General features: G+C 44.2%; 1 protein-coding gene and 1 long non-coding RNA gene across 2 annotated transcripts in view; one reads left to right on the top strand and one right to left on the bottom strand.

Annotated features, from left to right (window-relative positions):
- Positions 1–27648, bottom strand: part of TMTC1 (transmembrane O-mannosyltransferase targeting cadherins 1) — a 1359696-nt gene that overhangs the window by 1258291 nt on the left and 73757 nt on the right. The window lies entirely within an intron of this gene.
- LOC115477397 overlaps positions 16294–27648 on the top strand; it is a 28064-nt gene continuing 16709 nt past the window's right edge. Inside the window, exon 1 of the long non-coding RNA XR_003943321.1 lies at positions 16294–16304. This is a non-coding gene — a long non-coding RNA (uncharacterized LOC115477397). The remainder of the gene's footprint in view (positions 16305–27648) is intronic.

The following is a 27648-nucleotide window of genomic DNA, read 5'->3' as shown; positions in this document are numbered from 1 at the left end:
TGACTTTAAGTGAGCCACCGACGCAGCCATGGCTCTAACATTATGAGCCGTGACATGGTTCTCCAGAGTCAGCCCAGCTTGGGCATAAGTGAAGGAAATGCAATCTGCCAGCCAATTGGAGATTGTGCATTTTCCGATGGCGACTCCCCTCCTGTTGGGATCGACAGAAACAACTGGGCGGACTGTCTGAAGGGCTTTGTCCGCTCCACGTAAAAGGACAATGCTCTCCTACAGTCCAAGGTATACAAACTGTTTTCGCCAGGGCGGGTATGAGGACGGGGAAAGAATGTTGGCAAGACAACTGACTGGTTCAAATGGAACTCCGACACCACCTTTGGCAGGAACATAGGGTGAATGCGGAGGACTACTCTGTTGTGATGAAATTTGATATAAGGTGCATGTACTACCAATGCCTGAAGCTCGCTGACCCTACGAGCTGAAGTAACAGTCACCAAGAAAAAGACCTTCCAGGTCAAGTACTTCAGATGGCAGGAATTTAGTGGCTCAAAAGGAGCTTTCATCAGCTGGGTGAAAACGACATTGAGATCCCATGACACTGGTGGAGGTTTGAAAGGAAGCTTTCACAAAAGCAAACCTCTCATGAAATGAACAACTAAAGGCTGTCCAGAGATAGGCTTACTCTCTACACGATAATGAAAAGCATTAATTGCACTAAGATGAACTCTTACGGAGTTAGTCTTGAGACCAGACTGATAAGTGTAGAAGGTACTCAAGCAGGGTCTGTGTAGGACAAGAAAGAGGATCTAGAGCCTTGCTGTCACACCAGAGGGCCAACCTCCTCCAATTGAAAGAGTAACACCTCTTCGTGGAATATTTTCTGGAAGCAAGCAAGACTCGGAAGACATCCGCTGAAAGACCCAAGGAGGCAATTTCTAAGCTCTCAACATCCAGGCCATGAGAGTCAGAGACTGGAGGTTGGGATGTAGAAGCGACCCTTCGTTCTGAGTGATGAGGGTTGGAAAACACTCCGATCTCCACGGTTCCTCAGAGGACAACTCCAGAAGAAGAGGGAACCAAATCTGACGCAGCCAGAAGGGCGCAATCAGGATCATGGATCTGCAGTCTTGCTTGAGTTTCAGCAAAGTCTTCCCTACTAGAGGTATGGGAGGATATGCACACAGAAGGCCTGTCCCCCAATGTAGGAGAAAGGCATCTAATGCTAGTCTGTCATGGGCCTGAAGCCTAGGACAGAACTGAGGGACCTTGTGATTGATCTGAGTGACAAAAAGATCCACCGACCAGGTGCCCCATGCTTGGAAGATCTTGCGGACTACGGCCATGTTCAGTGACCATTCATGAGGTTGCATTATCCTACTCAACCTGTCAGCTAGACTGTTGTTTACGCCTGCCAGATAAGTGGCTTGGAGAAACATGTCGTGATGGCGAGCCCAAAGCCACATCTGGACGGATTCCTGACACAGAGGACGAGTTCCGTTGCCCCCCTGGCTCGTTGGTGTAAAACATGGAGACCTGATTGTCTGTCTGAATTAAGATTACTCGGTTGGACAGCCGATCTCTGAAAGCCTTTAGAGCGTTCCATATCGCTCTTAATTCCAGGAGGTTGATCTACAGACCTTTTTCCTGAAAGGACTAGGCTCCCTGAGAGTGGAGACCATCTACATGAACTCCCCAACCCAGGAGAGATGCATCCGTCATCAGTACTTTTCGTGGCTGAGGAACTTGGAATGGTCGCCCCACAGTCAAATTGGATTGAATCGTCCACCACTGAAGAGAATTTTCGAAAGTCGGTGGACAGCAGGATTACATCCTCTAGATCCTCCGCAGCTTGAAACCACTGGGAAGCTAGGGTCCATTGAGCTGATCTCATATGTAGACGTGCCATGGGTGTTACATGAACTGTGGAGGCCATATGCCCCAGAAGTCTCATCTGCCGAGCGTGACCTGCTGAGGCACTCAAACCATGGACACCAGGGACAGAAGGTTGTCCACCCTTGGCTCGGGAAGATAAGCTTGAGCTGTCTGGGTGTTCAGCAGAGAGCTCCAATGAATTCCAATTTTTGGACTGGGGTGAGATGGGACTTGGGGTAATTGATGACGAACCCCAGTAGCTCCAGCACCTGAATAGTCATTCGCATGGACTCCAGAGCACCTTCCTTCGAGGTGCTCTTCACCAGCCAATCATTGAGATAAGGAAACACATGCACTCCCAGCCTGCGTAGCGACACTGCTACTACAGCTAAGCATTTTGTAAACACTCTGGGCGCAGACGCCAGGCCAAAAGGCAGTACACAGTACTGAAAGTGCTGTATTCCCAGACAAAATTGAAGATACTTCCTGAGAGCTGGAAGTGTCAAGATGTGTCTGTAAGCATCCTTTAAGTCCAGAGAGCATAGCCAATCATTTTCCTGAATCATGGGAAGAAGGGTGCCCAGGGAAACCATCCTGAACTTTTCTCGGACAAGAAATTTGTTCAGGGTCCCCCTGTTTTCTTTTGCACAAGGAAGTACCTGGAATAGAATCCCAGCCCTTCTTCCCCTGATGGAACGGGTTTGACCGCTTGGGCCTGTAGAAGGGCGGAGAGTTCCTCTGCAAGTACCTGCTTGTGCTGGGAGCTGTAGGACTCAGCTCCCGGTGGGCAATTTGGAGGCTTGGATTCCAGATTGTGGGTGTATCCTAACCAGACAATTTGAAGAACCCACCGGTCAGAGGTTATAAGAGACCACCTGTAGTGAAAAAACATTAACCTCCCCACAATCAGCAAGTCGTCTGGCTGCCAGAAGACCAACGCATTGGCATCTCCTGAATAGAGGGGGAGTGATCCTCTCGGCACCGACGCTTCTTAGGTGCCGAATCCCTCGACGCCCCGGAGCCCCCGGCACCGTGTCTCGAAGGAGAACAATGACGGTGCTTCTTCACCTTCGCTCGACGCCCGTCATCGAGACTCCTCAGTACCAATGAGAACGTGGAATCCTCATGCCTCCTAGGGGCTGGGTCCGACGAAAGCCGGTCCCGGGGGGCCTGCATAGCAGGAGGAGGTGGAGACCCACTCGATGCCTCACTACTCCCAGCATGAATTGGTCTTTCAGCAGCCATTACCTCCTCTCCCGACGTCGATGCCGCCGACCTCGATACCAATATTGACGTCAAAAGAGCGGACCGAGCCCCAAAAGGCTTTTCTCGTTGGGCTTCTCAAGACGCTTGGGTCCATTTCTTCATATGAAGACACAGACTACAAGCGGCTGGGCTATGGTTGGGCCCAAGGCACTGGATACACCAGGCATGGGTATCGGTACCTGAGATGGTCCGGTTGCACCGAGCACAACGTTTGAAGCCGCTGGGAGTCTTCGATGACATGGAAGGAAAAACGGCTTCAGCGAAATCAAAAGACGCGATTGTGCCTACTAAAAGAAAAAGGCACAAAAATAAGGGAAAAAACCTGACCAAGCAGCCTGAAGCCAGCCTCGTTGAAGAAGAAAGGAAACTTTAAAAGGGAGAAACGCTAACAAAAGTAATAGGAAAAGGACTTTCTACTTTTTTTTTTTTAATCGATAATATTTTAAGGAAAAAATCGAAATCAAATACGAAGACTCTCTCCTGGGCCTGAGAGGAACAGTGAAAAACAACACCGCACCTCAACGTGGAGAAAAAACAACTGAAGGAACGCGCTCATGCGACGGGTGAAAAATCGGTCCACACATGCGCTGTGCGCACTGCACACGCACCAGAAGACTGGCAAAATTCTTTTTAATTTTTTGCTTGCAAAATGCCGATTCCTGGGCCAACACGGACGTCAACCCACATGTGAGAACAAGCACCCTGCTTGTCTTCGGAGAAAAATAAAGTTTCAAAAATAAAAGAAAGCATGGAATAACCAGAGTATTTCTGCAGGATAAAAACAAAGTGCAGAGCTCAGTAGTTGGTGTGGATGGGCAGACTAGATAGCAGGGGTATAGCCAGACTTGACATTTCTGGGACAGAGGCAGAGCTGACATGGTGGGGCTCTAGGCATTCTAAGTAAACAGTCTATTCTGCATCAATATAAACCACATTCACACATGGAAACTTTGGAAACACTGACATTTTTAAATCTCTTACTTCAGTCACTCACAGAACACAGACCAATCTTCACCGATTACAGAATACAGGACCAAAAATTAGAAAAGGAAACACTAAGAAATCACATTCTCTACAAGCTGTACAAAACAGGAGAAATAAAACTAAAAATGCATTATCTACTGTAGGAAGCACAATGCAAGATCACTAAAATAAAACCCACAAATAAATTATCTGGATACCCATGAAATGTTAAAAAAAAAACACAAAACTTGTGGAAAAGTGAGCCCGATATTCAGACTGCAGGAGGCATAAGTGCAGTGATCGGCACTGACCCTGGATATTCAATTCTAGGCTGTTTCCGGTGACTGGCATTGAACATCCAGTAGGACCCAAAGCAGTACAAAACAAGTCATACACAACACACTTTATATCAAATTGTTTAACCACCCTTACTTAGGTTTTGCCTTTGGATTTAACAAGCATACCATCTGCATGTAAGGTCTAGATAAACAAATTTAAACAATCTATGTTGAAGGCATATGCCTTAAATATGTAATACTTGGTAGCAATAATAACTATGATAATAATATTCACACAGCAGGCAGCCAACAGGTTTAATTTACACTGAAAATAATTAATTTTGTATGAACAAAAATGTCATTCAACTTCAATGCTGCTTTCATTATTTAGGGAACTCATCTATATACAAAGATACCCCCCCCCCCCCAAACACACATACAAAATGCTTTTTACAACCAGACTTGAAGCAGAAATAAATATATACCACAGAACTGGAAAATTCTGACACATTTAGTCTGACTTTGGACTTCTGCACATGAAGGTAGCTCTACTCTCATTATTCAAATCTCTCTCTTATAAATAGTAATAAACAATATTAAGTGCATTTTTGTAATATACTGTAGAATCATGAGCACAGGTCAGCACCCCAGCATAGGTCAAAAAGGGCAGAGGCTAACAAGCCGGTGCGACTCTGGACTATTAGAGATTGAGAAGCCTGTAATTTATTAAAGAACATGAGCCTATATAAACTCAGGACTTTGTGATCTATTATTTATTTATTTATCTGTTTGTTGCATTTGTATCCCACATTTTCCCACCTATTTGCAGGCTCAATGTGGCTTACAATTTTCCGTCTTGACTTATGTCATTTCAGAATACATATTGTGATAAAGTCACATTCAGGATAGTTGGGTTAAGGCAGTTTCAGTCTGAAATACAAGTCCTAGAAGGCATTGCAGGCAAGGAGCCAGAGGGTGAGATGAGGAACCCAGACTCGACTCCTAGCTGCAATGGGAGAAGACATGGGTGTAAGCTGGCAGGATGTGTAGATTGGCTGCCACTAGGGAGAAAGAGAGATAGGAAACCCTATGTGCAGGAGCTCATCATTAGTCTAATGCTTAACTCAGCTGGTATGGGTGTGGGGGAAGCTAATAGAAGGAGAACGATTGGTTGTGAGAGCAGAAGCCAGGGATTGATTAGGCAGGTGGGAAGGAGTCCCAGGGGAGTTCAGTTCAGGAGGAGAGAAGCAGTTGCAGGCTGAAAATTCTTGGGCAAGAGAGGTCCCTAAAGTACTGAAGCAGGCTGAAATCCCTTGGGTGTGAGGAAGTCCCTAAAGTATTGAACTCTCCAGAAGGTAAAGAGAGTAGAAGGTATAAACTGCTGCTTTGTGATTTAACTGTGATGATGAACTGAAAGAACTGCTTCTTAAGATTGAAGGTGAATGCTGCTGTTGGAACTGTGTATCAGGTCTACTAGAAACCTGTATGGAATAAAGTCCTTAAGATTGAAGTTGCTGGTGGACATTTATTTATTGACTGTACCAGGAGCCTGTGGCTAGAGGAGATTGTTCTATTCTTGGCTGCACCTAGAGGTACCTGGTTACAATATACAATTGGTAATATATATAGAACATGAATGCTAAATGAACAGTTGGATAAAAAAGAGAAAATATACAAATGGTATCACATATTGAACATGGATTGCATATTAAAAATGAAGCAAGACAACATCCCTCTGTTTTTCTAATCGTAGGAGAATCGGCTTCAGACACTCAGTGAGCGAATCATAAAATATGTAGCTCACTGACTCTAACCGGTGGCTTCCATTGTAGTATAATAAGCCTACCTCGAGTATCCTCATTAGCCTAATGAGGATACTCGAGGTAGGCTTATTATACTACAATGGAAGCCACCGGTTAGAGTCAGTGAGCTACATATTTTATGATTCGCTCACTGAGTGTCTGAAGCCGATTCTCCTACGATTAGAAAAACAGAGGGATGTTGTCTTGCTGTACACAGTAGACTTGAGAAAAGAAAATAAGCAAGTTCCATTACTTTATTTAATTGTGATATTAAAAATGAAACAATACGGTATAGAAAGAGAGTAATCCTATTGTTAAGTAAATGATGGTGAATTCGGTATAGGAAGAGAGTAATCCTATTGTTAAGTAAATGATGGTGAATTACAGTTCCAATTATAAGTCATTATGGTGTGTCATATTAAAGAGATGTGTCTTCACAACCTGTCATTTGTGACCTTATTTCAGACATTTGTAGTAATGTCAGTGAACATAATATTGGAGGATGCAGATGCATGTGTTATTACAAGTGGAAAGAATGATTAAGTATAGATTAATGAGACAAAGCCAACATGGATTTAGTCAAGGGAAATCTTGTCACACCAATCTACTACATTTCTTTGAAAGGGTGAATAAACATGTGGATGAAGGTGAGCTGGTCAATATTGTGCATCTGGATTTTCAAAAGGCATTTGACAAAGTACCTCATGAAAGACTCCTGAGGAAATCAGAAAGTCATGGGATAGGAGGTAATGTCCTTTTGTGGATTTAAAAATAGTTAAAAGATAGAAAACAGAGAGTAGAGTTGAATGATCAGTATTCTCAATGGAGAAACTCCAAACAGAGCTACCTCAATGGTCCCAACACGCTTCAAATTACAACTTGCACATATTTTATTCCCTCATTTGCTTAACATTTTTTTTTCTTATTCTGGGAGAAATGACCTCAGAAACCATCAGCAGCAGTTGTCAGTACCTTGAGTACTGACAACCTTGAGTACCAAGCTGGCGTAGGAAAGGTGCAATTATGGATGGACAGTCACAGATTACATTTCTATGTAACAATGTTGCTTTCCCATATGAGAAAATACTAATTTGTATCTGTATCTTGGTAAGTAATAAAAGAATTGCTTTTCTCATACGCATGGCCTTCCTAGTCTTTTATCTCTCTAAATTGCGGGTGGCTGGTGAGTACTAATTTGGGGAGGTGGTAAAAAGGCTAATGATTTAAAACACTGGTAACCCCCGGCATCGATAGGAAGGATATTTGACTTCCCTGAGAGGTCAAGAGAGATATATATAAACAATAAAGACCATAAAAAGTAAGACAATAAAAAGTGGATCCAAGTTTTTAGTTTTATACTTGGATAGAGTTGGATAAAACCTCAATCTGGGACGCTGGACGAGGTCATCCAACTAGCTGACTATGTGACGAGTAGAAATAGTCTTCAGTTTTCAAGCTGCAGGACTTCTGGAATCCTGATAGTCCATGTTAGGACGAAGAGTAGTAAGTAGAACATTCATTTTTATTATATTTTGTTCACAGTATTGAGTGTAAGATGGCCATGTCTTGTGAGATAGTAATTAAATACTTTCAATTAGATAAAAAAGATTTTACTAAGACCCGTACTAAATTGCATAAAAGGAACCAAAAACAAACTGATTTTGTTGGCCAGTGCACGGATCTTTTGATCCGCCCACTTTAAAAGCATTAATTGATTATAATGAAAAACATAATAAGGGCAAATCTCGTGTCAACCACCACCAAGATCAAAATTGTTCTCATCTTGATGAGGGCGAAAAAGACCACAATTTTGTTTTTTATATGAATGGCAGAGATGGACCTAGTCCATCCCACCACCATAATATTCAGTGCTGGCAATGTAACAACATTATGCCTCTGAATGCAGAGATACATGGGTTTTGGTTGGTAAATTTCCACCTCTTCCACCTGAAGCTATGGCTTCGCCAGCGCCTCCACAATATGATAGCCCACCTAAAGGTAATTTTCATGGGAGACAGAGAGGCTTTGGTTTCTCTGGCCACGGCAGAGCTGGACTACCTAGTTCATCTCGCCGACCCAATATTCAATGTTGGCAATGCAATAATATTGGTCATTATGCTTCGGAGTGTAGGAGCAGCCCCCAGACGTAAGGGAGTTCCCATAATAATTATTTTCAGCCCTGTACAGTTTAGTTTTGGCCAATGCCCCTGTGAAATTATTAAAAAGAATTAAAGTTATCCAATGAACATGTTACCAAAATGGGTTTTAATGGGGTCCCTACTTATATACCTTTACTTGAGCGTGGTACCGGAAGATTGGAGGGTGGCAAATGTAGCGCCAATTTTCAAAAAAGGTTCCAGGGGAGATCCGGGAAATTATAGACCGGTGAGTCTAACGTCGGTGCTGGGGAAAATGGTAGAGGCTATTATTAAAAACAAAATTACAGAGCACATCCAAGGACATGGATTACTGAGACCAAGTCAGCACGGCTTTTGTGTGGGGAAATCTTGCCTGACCAACTTACTTCAAATCTTTGAAGGAGTAAACAAACATGTGGACAAAGGGGAGCTGGTTGATATTGTGTATCTGGATTTTCAAAAGGCGTTTGACAAGGTACCTCATAAAAGGCTACGGAGGAAATTGGAGGGTCATGGGATAGGAGGAAATGTACTATTGTGGATTAAAAACTGGCTGAAGGATAGGAAACAGAGAGTGGGATTAAATGGGCAGTATTCACAATGGAGAAGGGTAGCTAGTGGGGTTCCTTAGGGGTCTGTGCTAGGACCGCTGCTTTTTAATATATTTATAAATGATTTAGAGATGGGAGTAACTAGCGAGGTAATTAAATTTGCTGATGACACAAAGTTATTCAAAGTCGTTAACTCGCGACAGGATTGTGAAAAATTACAGAAGGACCTTACAAGACTGGGCGGCTAAATGGCAGATGATGTTTAATGTGAGCAAGTGCGAGAAGTTACGGACCAAGAAAGGGATCTGGGTGTCGTCATCGATAATACACTGAAACCTTCTGCTCAGTGTGCTGCTGCTGCTAGGAAAGCGAATGTTGGGTATTATTAGGAAAGGTATGGAAAACAGGTGTGAGGATGTTATAATGCCGTTGTATCGCTCCATGGTGCGACCGCACCTTGAGTATTGTGTTCAATTCTGGTCGCCGCATCTCAAGAAAGATATAGTAGAATTGGAAAAGGTGCAGCGAAGGGAGACTAAATTGATAGCGTGGATGGGACATAAGTAATGCCACACTGGGAAAAGACCAAGGGTCCATTGAGCCCAGCGTACTGTCCATGACAGCGGCCAATCCAGGCCAAGGGCACCTGGCAAGCTTCCCAAACGTACAAACATTCTATACATGTTATTCCTGGAATTGTGGATTTTTCCGAAGTCCATTTAGTAGCGGTTTATGGACTTGTCCTTTAGGAAACCGTCTTTCTTCATAGGGAAGTCGTCCCATCCCCGCTATCATTTTAGTCGCCCTTCACTGCACCTTTTCCAATTCCACTATATCTTTCTTGAGATGCGACTTCCCTATGAAGAAAGACTAAGGAGGCTAGGGCTTTTCAGTTTGGAGAAGAGACGGCTGAGGGGAGACATGACAGAGGCATATAAAATAATGAGTGGAGTGGAACAGGTGGATGTGAAGCGTCTGTTCATGCTTTCCAAAAATACTAGGACTAGGGTGCATGCAATGAAACTACAGTGTAGTAAATTTAAAACAAATCGGAGAAAAGTTTTCTTCACCCAACACATAATTAAACTCTGGAATTAGTTGCTGGAGAACGTGGTGAAGGCGGTTAGATTGGCAGAATTTAAAAAGGGGTTAGACCGTTTCCTAAAGGACAAGTCCATAAATCACTACTAAATGGGAAAAATCCACAATTCCAGGAATAAAATGTATAGAATGTTTGTACATTTGGGAAGCTTGCCAGGTGCCCTTGGCCTGGATTGGCCGCTGTCGTGGACAGGATGGACCCTTGGTCTTTTCCCAGTTTGGCATTACTTATGTACTTATAAGGTTGTTAAAATTCATTTCTCTGGATAAGAAGTCATAGTTCTTTTATTGTCTGCCCTACTGTGCCCCGTAAATTTACTAGGCAGAGACTTATTGACACAATTTAACTTTTTTTTAAATTCTTCTTTATTAATACAAAACAATAATGTAAGAACAGTCCTTAAATAGTTAATTCCTTAGTATACAATGCAACTGGTTCATTGTTAATTGTGTCATTTTCCATACATTTTCTCCCTCCTGTCCCTCCCTCCCCCTTCAGGAATTTAGTACTTTGCTCCAAGCCTCTTACATAACCACCTCCACGTCTGTCTCAGAGGACGAAAAATAGGGGAGGCCGTGCCCATGTTTACAGTTTGGCCTGCCGGGGAATGTAGCCAGGTAGCAAAATGCAGTGTTCCAAACCATTGCGTTTCTGCTGACTCCGGGGAAAAGAAATGTGTATTGCGGAACCAGTCTGAGAGGTGGTGCATTCCACTGGCTACCGAGAAAAGGCGATGGTCCAACAAGCCCAGACCCCCCTTATTACGTGGCAATACTGCCCTGTTGAACGTCATCCGTGCTGTCTTCCCCTGCCATCTCTCATCTTTATATTGCAGGAACAGGGGTAATGTTTGATATACATAAATCCAAAGTGGAAACAGAACCATGTTATATAGTGCTACCCTCCCCATTAAAGAGACCAGAATAGCCTGCCAACCCTGAAGGGTTTTAACTACTCGCCCCTTCAAATAGTTCATATTCCTCGAGTAGAGAGTGGTTAGATCTATTGGGATTCTCACCCCCAGGTATGTTACTTCCTCCTGTGCCCATTGCAGTGGAAAGGGTCCCTCCCACCCCGTCCTAACCTCAGGCCTGGACGGCAGGGCCATAGAGTTCTAGAAGTTCAATGCAAACCCTGAATAAAATCCAAACTCATTTATAGCTGATATTAACCTGGGAAGGGATTTCTGGGGTTGTGCCAAGGTCAGAAATAGGTCATCTGTGAATGCCAGGACCTTCACCCACTGAGCTTCACCCCGTTTATGTCTGGATCTGCCTCGACCGTAAGTAGCAGAGGCTCCAAATATAACAAAAATAATAAGGGAGAGAGGGGACACCCTTGCCTCGTACCGGCCCAGACCTGTAACGGTGGTGATTTTATCTCATTTACCAATATTCTGGCCGTTGGATCTGTATACAACACTTTAATTGCTTCCAGGGCTCAACAGAGAGATCTACAGTTGGTGGCAGATAGGTGGAGCAGAGAGGTAGGACAGGTGATATCACCGAAATTGATACAGTCGTCCCTCAAGAATGGTGTGCTATTGGTCCAGAGTGCGGAGTTACAAGAGTGTCATTTCAGGACTATACACAGGGCATACTTTTCCCAGAGACAGGCGTTTCATGCAGGCATATTGGATACACCTTGCTGCCACAAATGTAAGAGGGAGGATACATCGTTTTTTCATGGTATTTGGCAGTGCAGGCCTATCTCTGTTTATTGGTCGGCAATTGCCCACTTTCTTCAGAGAGTGGTAGGGCGAACATTTAAGCTTTCGTTTGAGAGGGCGATCTTTAGTGAGCCCAGTTTGTGGCAGGGAGGGACAAGAGGAGAGAAGTTGTTTCTGGGAAAGGCTTGTATTTTGGGTCGCAAATGCATCTTTATCAATTGGACTCGGGATTGCCCGCCCTCCTTCTGGCACTGGAGGAATAAATTGCATGAGCTAATGACCTGGGAGGCGAGGGGAGCAGATTGTCGCCAGGGAGACAGCAGAGGTTCCTAGCAATATGGGGAGCACATTTGAATGTACTATCACCTTGGGCACGTAGCCAGGTCCTTAATAGGCTTCCATGGAGTAGGTGAGGGGATGGGTTTGAGTTAGAGCAGGGCACTACACTCAAGTGGGGGGGAGGGGTGAACAGGGAGGTTTGGAAGGCTTGGTGGGGGGAGCCTAAGAGTTGAGGGGGGGGGGTAATAATATGCTAAAGGGGGGGGGAAGCTAAACATTTGAGAATGGTTATATGTTTGTATTCCACAATGATTGGTTTATACTGGTGGTTTAAGCTGTGAAAATGAGATTGTCTACTCTGTGATGTTCTCAATAAAAATGTTTGAAATTAATTGCTTCCAGGTACCATCCCTCTATTACCATGTACGATAGAACTTTGAATAGATACTCCCATCGCACTTTATCAAATGCCTTTTCGGCATCTAGGCTGACCAACAATAGTTCGGTCTCCTGGGCTTGACACTGTGCAATTGATAGAAGCACCTTACGCACATTAAGTACAGAGTGCCTATCTCTGATAAAACCCACCTGGTGTTCTCCTATCAGCAATTTCATGAAGGGAGCTAATCGCTCCGCTAGGACTCTAGCTAAGATCTTTAGGTCCACATTAATTAGGGAGATAGGTCTATACGAGTCAACTCTATCTACTGGTTTACTGGGTTTAGGGAGCAATGTAATCAATGCCTCATTTTCTCTAGGGGACAGTACCTCTCTCTCAATCATAGTTTCATAATAATCTATCAGGGGAGTGCAAATCTGACCCTGCAAAATTTTGTAGTATTCGGCTGAGAACCCGTCAGGGCCCGGTGCAGAACCCAATGGGAGAGATTTCAGTACTCTTTGAATTTCTTGCGCCTGCAGTGGTTCTGACAGCCTTTCACGATTAGGTGGTGAAAGGCGGGGCAGCCCCACATCCTCTAGGTAATCATTCACTGACAGGTCAGTAAGATCACCTTCCCCAGCATACACCCTGGAAAAGTGAGAATGGAATGCTTTGGCGATACCTTCTGAGTTGCAACCATAATTGTGTTGTAACAAATTGTACTTCCATCATTACAATGTATTGCAAGCCACACTGAGCCCGCAAATAGGTGGGAAAATGTGGGATACAAATGCAATAAAATAAAAATAAAGGACAAATCGAAGTGATTAATTTTCTTTGAGTGTGAGTTCGCGCTATCTGGGCTAGTAACTTCCCTGGCTTATTCCCGAATCTCTGAAATTGCATATGCTGTGCGAATAGTGCTTTTGAGTTTGTTCATGTATTAGTGTGTTCAAAGCCACGCTCGCTGCCGAGTCACGGTTTTCCGGGGTGGGCCTCTGAATATATTTACGCTTTGCTAGTCTTAGGGCATGTTCCAATCTTATTATTCCTGCTGCTAGTCTCTTTGCCCGGGCACTCATGTAGGCTATTGTCCCCCCTCGTAAAACCGCTTTCGAGGCTTCCCAGAACACTATGGGAGAGTCACAAGAATCTCGGTTATGAGCTACATACTGTTCCCACTGGTCTTTAATATAAGCATTGAAGTTTGGATCTTTATACAGAAAGGAGGGGAACCGCCAAGAGAGCCCCGACTCCCCCAGGTAGGCGAAAGTCATATCTACCCAGATCAGTGAATGATCTGAGATTTCTCCTATCTCTGCTTGGGTAACCCTGAAGAATAGTGATTGTTGTACAAGGATATAATCTAGCCAAGACCAGGGCCGGTGTACCTTCGATTGATGTGTGTAGTCCACTGTGAAGGGATGCATTAAGCGCCAAGGGTCCACTAGGTCTAGGGTCCGGCATAGCACCGGCAGCCCCACCTCTCCATCCTCACTCCGCCCCTGGACCTATCCACCAAAGGGTCCATGGTCTGGTTGAAATCTCCCGCCCATACCCAGGGTGCATCAGAATATTGTAAGCCTAATGAGATTAATTTTTGAAAAAACGATGGGGGGCAATTGTTTGGACCATACACAGCACACAAATAAAAGTTCTGACCGCATATGTCCCCTCCAGGTCTTTATAAATCAACTTGGAGGTACAAAGTAGACCCTTTTTAATCAGAATTGCGACCCCACTCCATTTGGCACCTGAGGACGAATAACAGCACTCCCCTACCCACTATTGTTTTAACTTCTCATGCTCCTGATCGTTCAATTTTGTTTCCTGAATGCTTGCTATGGATGCCTTATGGTGCTTCAGCTGAGTTAATATCTTGGACCGTTTTATCGGGGAAGAGATTCCTTAGATATTCCAAAATATCAAGCGAACCGCTAACTTATGCACCTAGATCCTTGTTGTCGACCCTTTCAGCAAGAATGGAGTTATTATACTCCCAGGGAGCCCAGCCCTTCTCCCTGGAAAAACTACACCTCCAGTGGCTCCACATGCTGGCCTTCAAACCTCCTTCACCCTGTCACCTATTCCTGAAGATCTTCCCTCCCTTCCCTCCAGCTGTCCCCCCTCCCGCCCTCTCCCTCTTTATGCAACTTCCCCATTCTTAAATGGGTATGGGGTCACTTCCATGCTTAAGGCCCCCCCCCCCCCCGCCCTCTGACTTCAGGTGTTGGCTCAAACCCTTCATGTGTGAGGGACTTAACGTCCCAAATACCTCTTTGTCCATAAATGTTAATGTCCTCAAAGTCCATTCCAAGACCACTCAACCTACCGCATTTTCTGTCTTCGCTCCATTCTGGTTACTCTCCAAACGTTGCGCAAAAGCAGCTGCTTCTGTAGCACTTTCAAACGATTTGCAAGCTCCATCTTGTTGTATCTTCAATACTACTGGGTAAAGGAGCATAAATTTGATTTGTAATTCGTGCAGGAGTTGACAGAAATTTAACTCTATATTTCTCTTTTCCTGTAACGGGGCTGAAAAATCCTGGAAGATCCGGATCAAGTGACCTTCATATTTGGTTAAGTCTCATTTCATCCTGTAGCCTCTTAGGATTTCAGCTTTGTGGAGATAATTGTGGACTTTCAGGATCACTACACGCGGGGACCAGCGGCCATCTTGTTGTCGGCCCACACGATGTGCCTGCTCTAGACACAACGGTCCCACACTATCTGAGAGGGCGAACTCAGACTTCAGCCATCTTTCCAGCACCGATGCCAAAATCTGGTCCCCAACTGACTCAGGTAACCCAACGATTCTCAAACTCGCCCACCAGGACCTGCTCTCGAGGTCGTCTACTTTAGCAGATAATTGCTCGATAGTGGCTGTCAGCTGTTGAATTTGACCCGTGTGCGGAGCCTGCATGTCCTCTAGCTCCGAGACTCGTCGTTCGAGTTCGCCTGTCCGCTGTGTGGTTTCTGCCAGCAGCGATTCCAGGTTTGCTACTTGAGTGGACAAGTGATCCATTTGGGCTCAATCGCTAGCCCCACCGCCTCCGTGATCTGTTTTAACTGTTCCGTAGTGAAGGACGTTCCCTCGCATTTCAGCTGATTCTCCTCTCCGCCCGCCATCCGCGTTTTTGTTTCTCCCATTTCGTGCCCCTTCCGGGCATAGTTTTCACTTGCGTTTCTACAAATTTGTCCATTGGTAATCCCCTAATCTCCAGAGAAATGCTGTTGGTCAAAATTCAGGTTTGAATCAAATTATTTTGTAAAGCAGGGCGTCGGGGCCTAAGAGAGCATGGAAACTCGTCTTCCCCTCTCTAATGCATCACGTGACCCCCGACACAATTTAACTTTTTAATTCATTTTGACATCCCAGAGCCAACTCAGAATAACTTTTTGATATTTGCTGTAATAACTTGTTAAAAATATTTTTATGTAACTTGAATTCCGTTCAGATTTCCTTCTTTGAATTTTCTTCTTTGTTCCTAACTATGCTTTCTTTTTTCTGTTCTGACTCCTTGGATTACCAAAGCTACAGTGCTTTATAAAAAAGAAACAAAGCCGGCACAGGAAGTTTCTCTACTTTCTTCTTTTTAAAATGTTTGATTTCATGGCTCTAAAGCACTGTAACTAGGGATATATTTAATTTTAGTTGTAGGGCAGCTTCTTTTTTTTAAACACATTGCTTCTTTTCCTGCTTAGAGGGAATATTTCTGAAAGTATAGATGAATTGTTTCTTTTGTCTGGGATGAATGGTTTGTGTCTCTGTCATGTTTACTTAGCAACATTCCTTTGTAAATAACTTTGTCTTCAGTGAAATGATAAACTGGTTTTCCCAGTCTGGCTATCTCTTTGTTTGAGCTTTGAAATCTAGCACTACTGATAAGGATTAAATTACCTTTTGTTCTTAGCCCAAAGTCATTAACTGCTGCCCGGCATTTCCTGTTTGTCTTACAGTTTTATTTCTCTTGGCTTAAATCTAATATTTATTAGATACAATTTTATTTCAATGTTTTCTTTTGTATACAATTCTATTTCACTGTTTTATTTTGTGTATTCTAGATAATTTTGTTTTTCTACTACGACTTTTACAATTTTATTTTCAGGATATTTAACCTATTAGAATTATTTGGTCTACATTTCATTATAAAAATTTATGGTATTTTTCCCCTGCTTCTTTTTATGAAACATGTACATGTGAAAAATGACATAGCTAGACCAGTGGAATATTAAGAAATATTATTTGTAATATACTCCACTGAGACTTTCTTTATTACCTGTAGAAATAAATTAACTCCATTGATCATTTAAACAGTACTGTTGTACATTTTTTTCCTTCTTTCTGGAGTAGCAATTTCATATTAATTCGTGCACATAAGCAGTACTTCTAGCCCTAGTTATAAAATGTTTGAGGTGTTACAAGCATGCCTTCGGAAACAATTACATACAGCCATTAAATGGATTAAAGCCCACCAAGAACCTGTGCTCTCTTATTCAATTAATGGTAATCTTATGGCTGATGAGTTAGCTACAGAAGTAACTGAAATTCTCACTGGTCTGATTGATGGTACTGATGTAGCACTGTCCATGTTCGCTGATTCTCCCAGACCCTATATTTCTAATATCTCTGTCTTGCCTTTCCCAGGAAAACGCCAGACAGAAGGGGGGATGGTAGCAAAGCATTGTAAACAGAAGACCTACAGGAGGCCTAGTCCTGTTAACTACTTATATTCTGTCTCTTATCATCATTTTTAATGCGTTAGTTACAATACACTTTTCCTTAAAGATAACTTCTATTTTGAAGATATCTTTGCCCCATCTTGATTATGTGAATCTTTGTAAAGGTCAGTCAGGGATACAGCTTTTTGTCTGCCTCATCAGTACTTTTCTTGGAGCTGATTTTTCTTAGATTGGTTTCAAAACTTAACATTCACTTTTGGATTTTGATTTACAAGGATAAATTTTACATTAACTGTGAGATCTACTGTAAGGTTCCTGCCTGTATTTTTCTGTTATTTCTACATGCTACGTACTTATTTTTCAAGTGAGATTCATCAACACAGGATTTACAACAGTGAAACGTTTTGTTTTGCTAATAATGCAAGGTAACATTGTATCCTGTTTTACTTAATGTGTTTAGTTCATTAATATATGTGTCATTCTACCTCAGGTAGCTGAGATTCTAGAGAAACTGCCTCACAGGAAAAATAAATCTAGATGAATGTTTAGATTAAGAAGAAGTTAAAATAATTTATGTGCCTTGAAAGAAAATGTTTTATACTGCCCCAGAACAAAGACAGTGTCTTTCTAAGTGATAGCCTAGCCCCTAACTGGTTTAAATTACTTTCACTTTCACCATATTATTTCAGAAACAAGAGGGATGCTTTAAAATAACATATATACAATTTTTGATGGTAATTGTAAACAGCTGTCATGTTAAACTATTTCCCTCTTTTTCCTGTATTCTTTATGACCTTTGTTTAGTATAAAGGAGAAATTAGATCTTACCTGCTAATTTACTTTCCTTTAGTCCCTCTGGACCGGTCCAGGAACTGACTATTGGGTTGTGTACTCCTTCCAGCAGGTGGAGACTGAGAATTCCGACTCTAGAGAGCCAACTGGAGCCCTGGCCAACTATCCCTAGTTTCAGTATCAAAGTAACTAAGCAAAAGAAGAAAAGCTAGAAACTCGTTCTGTGCCACCTGGAAATTAAGCAGCCACGCTATGAAAGATATAATTTAATAAAGGCAAAAATCTCGACACTCCTGTGCCAGACATTGCCCCTTTTTATATATATATATATATATATATATATATATATATATATATAAAAGGTAACTAAGATAATAGCATTACAAACCACAAAGCAACTCTAAAGATAAAACCAAACCGAATTAAAATTATAGAACTTTGGGAGGGATCTGGACCGGTCCGGTGGGACTAAAGGAAAGTAAATTAGCAGGTAAGATCTAATTTCTCCTTCCTTATCATCCCTCTGGACTGGTCCAGGAAATGACTGGTGGGAAGTAACAAAGCAGTGAATCTAATGGAGGGACCCCAGCAAACCTGCCGTGAGCACCCTTGCCCCGAAAATTGCTTCTTGACGGCACTGTACATCTAAGGTAAAATTATGTCTTACCTGATAATTTTCTTTCCATTAGTCCCTCAGATCAATCCAGAGACCTGTGGTTGTGGGTTATGCCCCTCCTCTAGCAGGTTAGATAGAGAGAACTCCGAAGTTTGCCATAAGAGGGCATGTGCAGCCAGTCTAACTTCAGTATAACGATACCAAAGCAGTAATAAACTTCCATTGAACTATAGAACACTCTCCTGCCTCTGCAAAAACAGCATAAACTTGGGAAAAATCTCCGAGCTGCCATAAAATAGAGAATGAAAATATAACACCTAAGAACGTTCTATAACCGTTCTAACAAAGAAACGTGAACAGAACCAACTGAATCATAATGAATCCGAGCAGACCTTATTAAAGCGAAACCCAGTGAGGGCCTCTGGATTGATCTGAGGGACTAATGGAAAGAAAATTATCAGGTAAGACATAATTTTACCTTCCATAGCGTCCTCAGATCAATCCAGAGACTTGTGGGATGTACCAAAGCAATCCTCATCAAGGGTGGGACCGGACTATCCCGGCGGATAAAACCGAAGCCCCGAAAGACACCTCCCGACGCGCAACCACATCCAGACGTACCTTCTCTCAGCATAGCCCTGCTTATGTTCCTTCAAACTGAACGTAGAAACTCTTTCAAGAGAAAATGAATCCCACTAGGGCTGGAGAGCAACGAATTCGTCTGAATTTCGTCAGCTTTTTTTTTTTTTTAAAGAGGCAGGAGAGTAATACAGTCAAAATCCTGAGAAGAATTAACTGCAAGCTGACAGGGGGAGAAGGTTAGAGACCTGGCACCACCAGGTGTATCCCACAATGTGCTCCTGGCACCTCAACCCCAGAGAAGGCTCAACACACCCAAGGGAACGGGATAGGAGCCTCAAACAACAGAGCTGCACTTATGCACTCCTTCTACCTGCTAGATAGAATACTGAAGTTAGACTGGCTGCACATGCCCTCTTGTGGCAAACTTCGGAGTTCTCTCTATCTAACCTGCTAGAGGAGGGGCATAACCCGCAACCACAGGTCTCGGGATTGATCTGGGGACGCTATGGAATCTATAATTCTTCAAAAAGGAATTCAAGGAAGACCACGTTGCCGCTTTACAAATGTCTAAAGGAGGAACTAGAAAACGTTCTGCCCAAGAAGCTGCTTGCCCTCTAGTAGAATGAGCTTTAACTCCTTGAGGAACTTGTTTGCTTGAAAGAATGTAGGCTGATTCTATAGTTTCCTTCAACCACCTAGATAGAGTCGGCTTAGAAGCCGCTAGACCCTTACGGAATCCCCCGATAAGTAGAAACAGACGGTCTGAACAACTGAAAGCTTCCGTAACTTTCAAACACTGCTTAAGAACTCTTTTAACATCAAGAAAAATGAGTCTGCGCTGTTCGTCCGAACCTGAAGAAGAACCTAAAACTGGTAAAACCACAGACTGAGAGACATGAAAACGGGAGACTACCTTAGGGAGAAAGGAAGGAACCGGACGCAAAAATCACACGCTCCTTAGAAAACTGCAAAAATGGTGACCTACAGGAAAGAGCCTGTAACTCTGAAACACGTCTGGCCGAGGCAATGGCCACTAAAAACACCGTCTTGAGCGTTAAATCTTTAAGAGAACAATCAGCTAAAGGGTCAAATGGAGGCTTAGTAAGGGCCGACGAAACCAGATTAAGGTCCCAAGCCGGAAAAATAGTTCTTGAAGGGGGCCGCAAGAGACCTACCACTTTCAAAAAAAGAGAAACATCTGGAAAGCTAGCCAAAGACTTACCCTGAACGCGACCTCTAAAACACGATAAAGCCGCGACTTGAACCTTAAGGGAAGCAAGAGCTAAGCCCTTATCAAATCCATGCTGTAGAAAATCCAACAATTCTGGAACCGAGGCCCGTAAAGGAGAGACATGTCGATCAGCACACCAGGCCTCAAAGATCCGCCAAACGCTAACATAATTTAGAGAAGTCGAAAGACGACGAGAACGCAGCATAGTGGAAATGACCTTCGAAGAGTAACCCCTCTTCATCAATCGCGCCCTCTCAAGAGCCAAGCCGCAAGACAAAATCGAGCTGGGTCTGGATGAAGGATCGGCCCCTGAACGAGGAGACCGGGGAGATCCAGCAACCGGAAGGGAGGAGCCACAAGAAAACGCAAAATATCCGCGTACCACGGTCTGCGAGGCCAATCCGGAGCTACAAGTATCACCCTTCCGGCGTGAAGCTCGATGTGCTGAATAAGTCTGCCGAGGACAGGCCATTGAAGAAATGCATAGAGAAGACCCGGAGGCCAATGTTGAAGAAAAGCATCCACTCCTTCTGCTCAAGGATCTTTTCTGCGACTGAAAAAACGACTTACCTTGGAGTTGACATGAGTGGCTAAGAGATCCATGACTGGCCAACCCCACTGATCTATTATCATCTGAAAGGCTTGCGATCCGAGAGCCCATTCTCTGGGGTCTAGGAGATGTAGACTGAGAAAATCTGCTTATACGTTTTTCGTTCCTGCCACGTGCAATGCTGAGAGAGCGACCAAATGAGTCTCCGCCCACGACATGAGACTCGATAATTCTAGATGTAATAACCGACTCCTCATTCCTCCCTGCTAGTTGACATATGCTACCGCTGTCGCATTGTCGGACAGAATGCGAAATGACCTGCCCTTTATTTGGGAAGAAAATGCCTCCAGAGCTAATCTGATCGCTCTGGTTTCCAGAAGGTTGACCTTGTGCAAATAGACCCAGGCAATGAGCGCCCCAGTCCTTGAGACTGGCATCTGTAGTTATTACTGTCCAGGTTGGTGGGTCCAATGGCATGCCTTTGGTCAGATTGGACGTCCTCAACCACCAAAACAAGCTGCTGCGCTCCAGCATCTGCAGAGGCAGGATCACATGCAACGAATCCATCTGAGGAGACCACCTGGACAGGAGAGACGCTTGAAGAGATCTCATGTGTGCTCTGGCCCAAGGCACCGCCTCTATTGTCACTGCCATGGAGTCCAATACCTGCAAATAATCCCGAGCACACGGAATCTGCTTGCGCAACAAGTTTTAAACTTGAGACTGGATCTTCAGAATTCTTGCCGGAGGAAGAAATATGCATCCCCATGCCGTGTCGAACAAAACCCCCAAATACTCTAGGGTTTGAGACGGCACTAACCGACTCTTAACTGAATTGACTACCCATCCTAGGGATTCTAAAAACTGTACTACTCGGTTCGTGACATGAAGACTTTCTTGGTAAGATTTTGCCCGAATCAACCAGTCGTCCAGATAAGGATGAACTAAACACCCTTCCTTTCTGAGAGCTGCTGTGACCACCACCATGACTTTGGTGAACATATGAGGAGCCGTGGCCAAACCGAAAGGAAGCGCCCGAAATTGAAAATGCTGACCCAGCACTGCAAAATGAAGAAAACGCTGATGCACCTGTCGAATTGGAATATGCAGTAGGCCTCCGCCAAATCTAGAGCTGTCAAAAACTCTCTTGTGCGGACAGCTAGTATCACCGAGTAGAGTTTCCATTCAAAAGCTGGGAACCCTGACCGCTCAATTGACTGCTTTGAGGTCTAAAATCGGCCGAAAAGAACCTTCTTTCTTTGGAACCACAAAATAAATGGAGTAACGGCCTAGCCTGACCTATGACGGAGGAACTGGGCAAACCGCCTGCAATTGAATAAGTCTTAATAGAGTGTCCCGAACCGCTCTTGCCTTCAGACGAGACCGGCTAGGAGACTCTAGAAAGGCATCAGAAAGAGGACGAACAAATTCTAAAGCGTACCCTTCTCGAATAACTTCCAAGACCCATTGATCTGAAGTAATTTGGGCCCACCTCTGAAAAAATAGAGCTAAACGAGCACCTACCGGAATCAGAGGAGAGGCCCTCACACCTTCACTGGGCTGGACGGGATGGGGATTGAAAAGAAGAGCTGGCGTCTCTACCTCCTCGACGGAACCCGCGAAAGGACTGGTTCCTCTGGATGAAACGAGACCGCTGCGGCTGAACACTTCTGACTGAGCGAAAGCGATGGAAATCCCATACTCGCCCACGGTTAAAACCAGAAAAGCGCTGAGTCGATCTAGGACGATCTTCCAGCAGACGAGGAACCTTGGTATCATCCAAACTATGGACTTATTTATCTAACTCCGGCCCAAACAAAAAGGAACCTCGAAACAGGAACTTACTCAACTTAGAAGCAGCATCCGCTGACCAACCTATAAGCCACAGAGAACGTCGAGCTGCCACTGAAAGGACCATGGATTTAGAAGATGCTCTCAGTAAGTCATAGAAAGCATCTGCTAAAAAAGCAGAACCCGTCTCAATCTTAGCCACTTCCATGTCAATTGAAGTCAAATCATCAGAAGACCTGTCTAAAACACGTGCAGCCCACAGAAAGCATGCTCTAGCTACCAAGGAACCACAGATAGCCGCCTGCACAGCCAGAGAGGAGACGTCAAAACAAGTTTTCAAAAGGGCCTCTACCCTCAGATCTTGAACGTCCCAAAGAGCAGTACCACCATCTACTGGTACTGTATTGCGCTTAGTAACCGCAGACACTACAGCATCCACCACAGGAGAGATTTGTCTACTTCTGGAAGAGGATAAAGACGTGCCATGGATCTTGTTTGTCTAAAGGGAGAATCCGGGAAATCCCACTGAGTCTGGATGATATCCCTAATATCCTGGTGCATAGGAAAAGTCTTCCCTGGACGCCTAATTCCTTTTACTAACAAATCAACTTTGCGGACTTCCAGAGCTACGGATTGATCTTCATCAAAATGTAAAGTGCCAGCTACCAAGGTAATCAATTCCTGGAGCTCTTCCTTATGAAAAATGCGAACTACAGAAGGATCTTCTCCTGGAAAAAAAGAATCCGTCCCTGTCTCAACAGAGCCTGTGTCCTCCAACTGTGAGTCTCCTAAAACATCCAACTCTTCTAAAACAGGCAATTCCAAGTCCTGATCAGAAGCTTGATCTTCTTCATGAAGTTCTGGTTCCCTTAGTCTTTTAGGGGGAAGATGCTGTCTGGGTGCAGCTGTCCCAGAAAAACCAGGAGGAAGTAAAGAGGGACCTGCTTGCTTTAATAAAAAGGCTTGATATTTGTATAACAAATTCAGGAGGAAAACCTCCTTCCTGAATAGCTGCTGAAGAAGGAAGCACTGCAGCAGAATGTCCAGACTGAAAAAATAAAGACGTCGCCGCCCGGTCCTCACCAGAGGTCGGCGCTGACAAAATGGCTGCCATTCCCACCGAAACGGGCGCGCGACTCGATTCTGACCGAAGGGGTGACTTAGAGACAACTGCGAGAGAAGGAGGCTCAACCGGCCCCAGAGGAGGAGACGAAACCGCCGGAACAGCTGACTCCGCTGTTTCCACAGTGGTACAAAACTTGCACGCGCCGGAGACTCCCAGCCTCCAATGCTGACACACTAAACAACGGCGCAAGTTTTCTGCCATAGCCCAGCTCTTACTGCCTCAGGTTATAAAAATCATGTTTGGTTTTTTTTTTTTAAGAAGCCGAAACTGTCCAGGAAAACAGGTTACCTGGAAGCACCCGAACCAACTGAGTAGAGCTGCTGTGCCGTTTTTTTTGTTTGAAGCTACAGTACTCTCAAACTTGAGAGACTAAGCTCTCCCCAGCCTAAAATCAAACATATAAACGGCGAGTGACCGAACTCACATGCAAATGCGCAGTAAAGACCCTCTCTGTCCTGCCCCCGCATCAATACGTGATGACGGGGGCGGGACAGAGAGGGTCTCTACTGCACAAGGGGAGGGACGAAACCGCCGTCGCTACCGCTTCCCCCCCCCAAGGTCGTCGCTACCGCTTCCCCCCCCCCAAGGTCGCCGCCACCACTCCCCCCACCCGGAGTCGCCGCCGCCGCCACCCACCCTCCACCCGGGCCGGGCCCTCGCTCCGTTATAGAAACAGCGTCAGCGCAGCACACAGCTCAGCTGCCGTCGGCCTTCCTTCCCTGGGACACAGGCAGAAAAGAAGGATGGCAGCTCATCTGAGCTGTGTGCTGCGTTCCCGCGCTGTTTCAATAGTGAAGTGAGGGCCCGGCCCATGGAGGGGTGGCGGCGACTCGGGGGGGGGGGGCAGTAGCGGTGACCTCGGAGGAGCAGCGGCGATCTTGGCAGCGGGGGGGGGGCCTTGCAGCGGCGAGGAGAAGGGGCCTTTCAACCCCCCCCCCCGTCCTATACTAGCCCGTTTTTACGGGCTCAACGGCTAGTGAAGAATTAAAACGCCGGGGGACTGCAGGAGGAACAGAGGGGGAGGGACCAGGGTGTAACACCCCAAGGCTGACTGAAGTGTGCACCGCACCCAGTCACCAGAAGCCTAAACCACAGAGGTACAGAAAGAGAGAGAGAAAAAAATACCGAATTTGTACCTTGGAAATAACTAAAACTTTAAAACTAGATTGAGAGAGACTGAAGGGCTCACCTCCTTCCACCTGCTGGAGACTGAGATTACTGAATCTAGGGCTTGTTGGCCAGGGCTCCTATTGGCTCTCTAGAGTCGGAATTCTCAGTCTCCACCTGCTGGAAGGAGTACACAACCCACCAGTCAGTTCCTGGACCAGTCCGGAGGGATGATAAGGAATGGAGAAATTGTGCGCCTAACTACTTGATACCCTAATCTTCTTTGTTATGCAAGCTATGAATTAGTTTTCTTACTACACATATAGAACTTTATTTTCCCTAATTTCCACTGTTAATAATTGGATACCATAATTTTTAGTTTTCCCTAATTTGTTTTTCTATTAATGACATGTGCCTGTCTAATTATTTTAAAGCAGAGGCTTGTTTGTAGCAGACCTGATTACCCAGAAAACCGCAATGGTAAAGATTTAAAATTATATTTTGAATTGAATGGCGAAACTGTGTGAAGAAGTCGGAAGCAATTTCCCAATCAGTTTTGGAAATTTTTTGTAGAAAGTTACAGAAATGTTTAAACAAATGAGAAGGTTTATTTGTAATGAGCTAAAAATAGTCAAGTTGTGTGAACTGTTTGACAGTACATACTGTGAATAGTCGCAGGCTAGTAGAACAGCATGTATAGAAAAGATATTGCAAGTTAGCTAGAAAGAATGAGAAACGTGAATATATATGGAAGTTTTTGAACAGGGATATGTATATGAATTATGATATATTCTTTTAGTTAAGACCAGAATAGCAATTGATTTTATTCTAAATTAACTATAACTAGAATTGCATAAAGTATACAACCTGAAAACAGCATTGCGCTAATGGCATTTTGTTAAGGAACTGGGCAGACATTAAGTACATTGCTCTGTTTAATTGTATCCAAACAGTGACACCTACAGCTGCATTGCTGGAAGGAGACTTTTAGTTGGACTCATTTGGGTGATTTAAAGACCTACTCCATTTATTGGGTGAATTGTTAAACTCCAGCATTTAAACTGTTGGTTTGACGATGGAATATTACTCTTTTTTGTATAATCTTTAATTAAGTTACATTTTGAGTTATGATGATTTCTTTCTTTGGTTCTCTTCTTCAGACCCTAAGTCCTTTCTGCTTACTAGGTATAAACTCATATGTTAATCCCTTTATTCAGTTAACACGATCAGCTTTAATATTACTAAAGTAACTGATTGTTTCATGTTTGATAATGCTTCTTTTCAGATAATAAAATTTTTATTATATTCTACATATACCTTGAACTGTGCAAAGAATGAAATCTGAGAACACCCTTAAGTTAATGACATGTTACTAATGAATTGGACAACTATTATATGGACTATTTAACGTAATGGAAATCATGAGATGCTCTAAGTGGAAGTCTTCTGGATGCAACATGATGCATGTCCGTGTGAGCTTCCCAACAGTACACAGATTGTTGTTTCACAATACCAGAACCGACACTGACATATAAATTTCTCTGATGCCAAGATTGTCTATTTATCAGATCAACGAAATGTTAAGTGACTTTGAATTACCTGATTTCTAACTGCTTACATTTTAAAACCACACATTATGGACTTTTCCAAAGATTCTATTTTTCTTAATGAATTATCGCCTTACATCACAAGCTGTTTTATGCACTGCTAATGTTAATTGCTTGTACAATGTTCATAATGCTATGGAAAACCTTCATATTATCTGGTTTCACCACATTCATAATCATTATTGCTGTATTTGTACTTCTTCGCTGCTGTATAACACCCTGTATTAGAAGCTTAGTGCAACAGTTGATTGAAACTGCTTTAAGTAAAACAGAACCTATAGAACATGAATATGTTCATCATGTTGTGGAAGCTCAAGCGAGTACGCCACCTCTTCCCGAGACCACTCTTTAGAAATATGGTACAATCATTGGTGCTTTGTCACACGGACTACTGCAATGGTACATTAGCAGGGTGTAAGGGCTTTGTCTTGAGAAAACTACAGACTGTCCAAAATACGGCAGCGAGACTCGTCTTCAATAAAGCGAATGCTACATACCTGTAGAAGGTATTCTCCGAGGACAGCAGGCTGATTGTTCTCACTGATGGGTTGACGTCCTCGGCAGCCCCCTCCATCGGAAAGTTTACTAGCAAAGACCTTTGCTAGTCCTCGCGCGCCCATGCGCACCGCGCATGCGCGGCCGTCTTCCCGCCCGAAACCGGCTTGAGCCGGCCAGTCCAGTATGTAGCAAAACAATACACTTCAAGGGAAGACTCAACTCCAAAGGGGAGGCGGGCGGGTTTGTGAGAACAATCAGCCTGCTGTCCTCGGAGAATACCTTCTACAGGTATGTAGAATTCGCTTTCTCCGAGGACAAGCAGGCTGCTTGTTCTCACTGATGGGGTATTCCTAGCCCCCAGGCTCACTCAAAACAACAACCATGGTCAATTGGGCCTCGCAACGGCGAGGACATAACTGAGATTGACCTAAAAAATTTACCAACTAACCGAGAGTGCAGCCTGGAACAGAACAAACAGGGCCCTCGGGGGGTGGAGTTGGATCCTAAAGCCCAAACAGGTTCTGAAGAACTGACTGCCCGAACCGACTGTCGCGTCGGGTATCCTGCTGCAGGCAGTAATGAGATGTGAATGTGTGGACAGATGACCACGTCGCAGCTTTGCAAATTTCTTCAATGGAGGCTGACTTCAAGTGGGCTACCGACGCAGCCATGGCTCTAACATTATGAGCCGTGACATGACCCTCAAGAGCCAGCCCCGCCTGGGCGTAAGTGAAGGAAATGCAATCTGCTAGCCAATTGGATATGGTGCGTTTCCCTACAGCCACTCCCCTCCTATTGGGATCAA

This window comes from Microcaecilia unicolor, chromosome 9 (genome assembly GCF_901765095.1).
Source record: "Microcaecilia unicolor chromosome 9, aMicUni1.1, whole genome shotgun sequence".
In the NCBI taxonomy this organism is placed as follows: Eukaryota; Metazoa; Chordata; class Amphibia; order Gymnophiona; family Siphonopidae; genus Microcaecilia; species Microcaecilia unicolor.
Note: the sequence above shows the minus strand (reverse complement) of the source record. Positions and strands in the feature narration are given on the sequence as shown.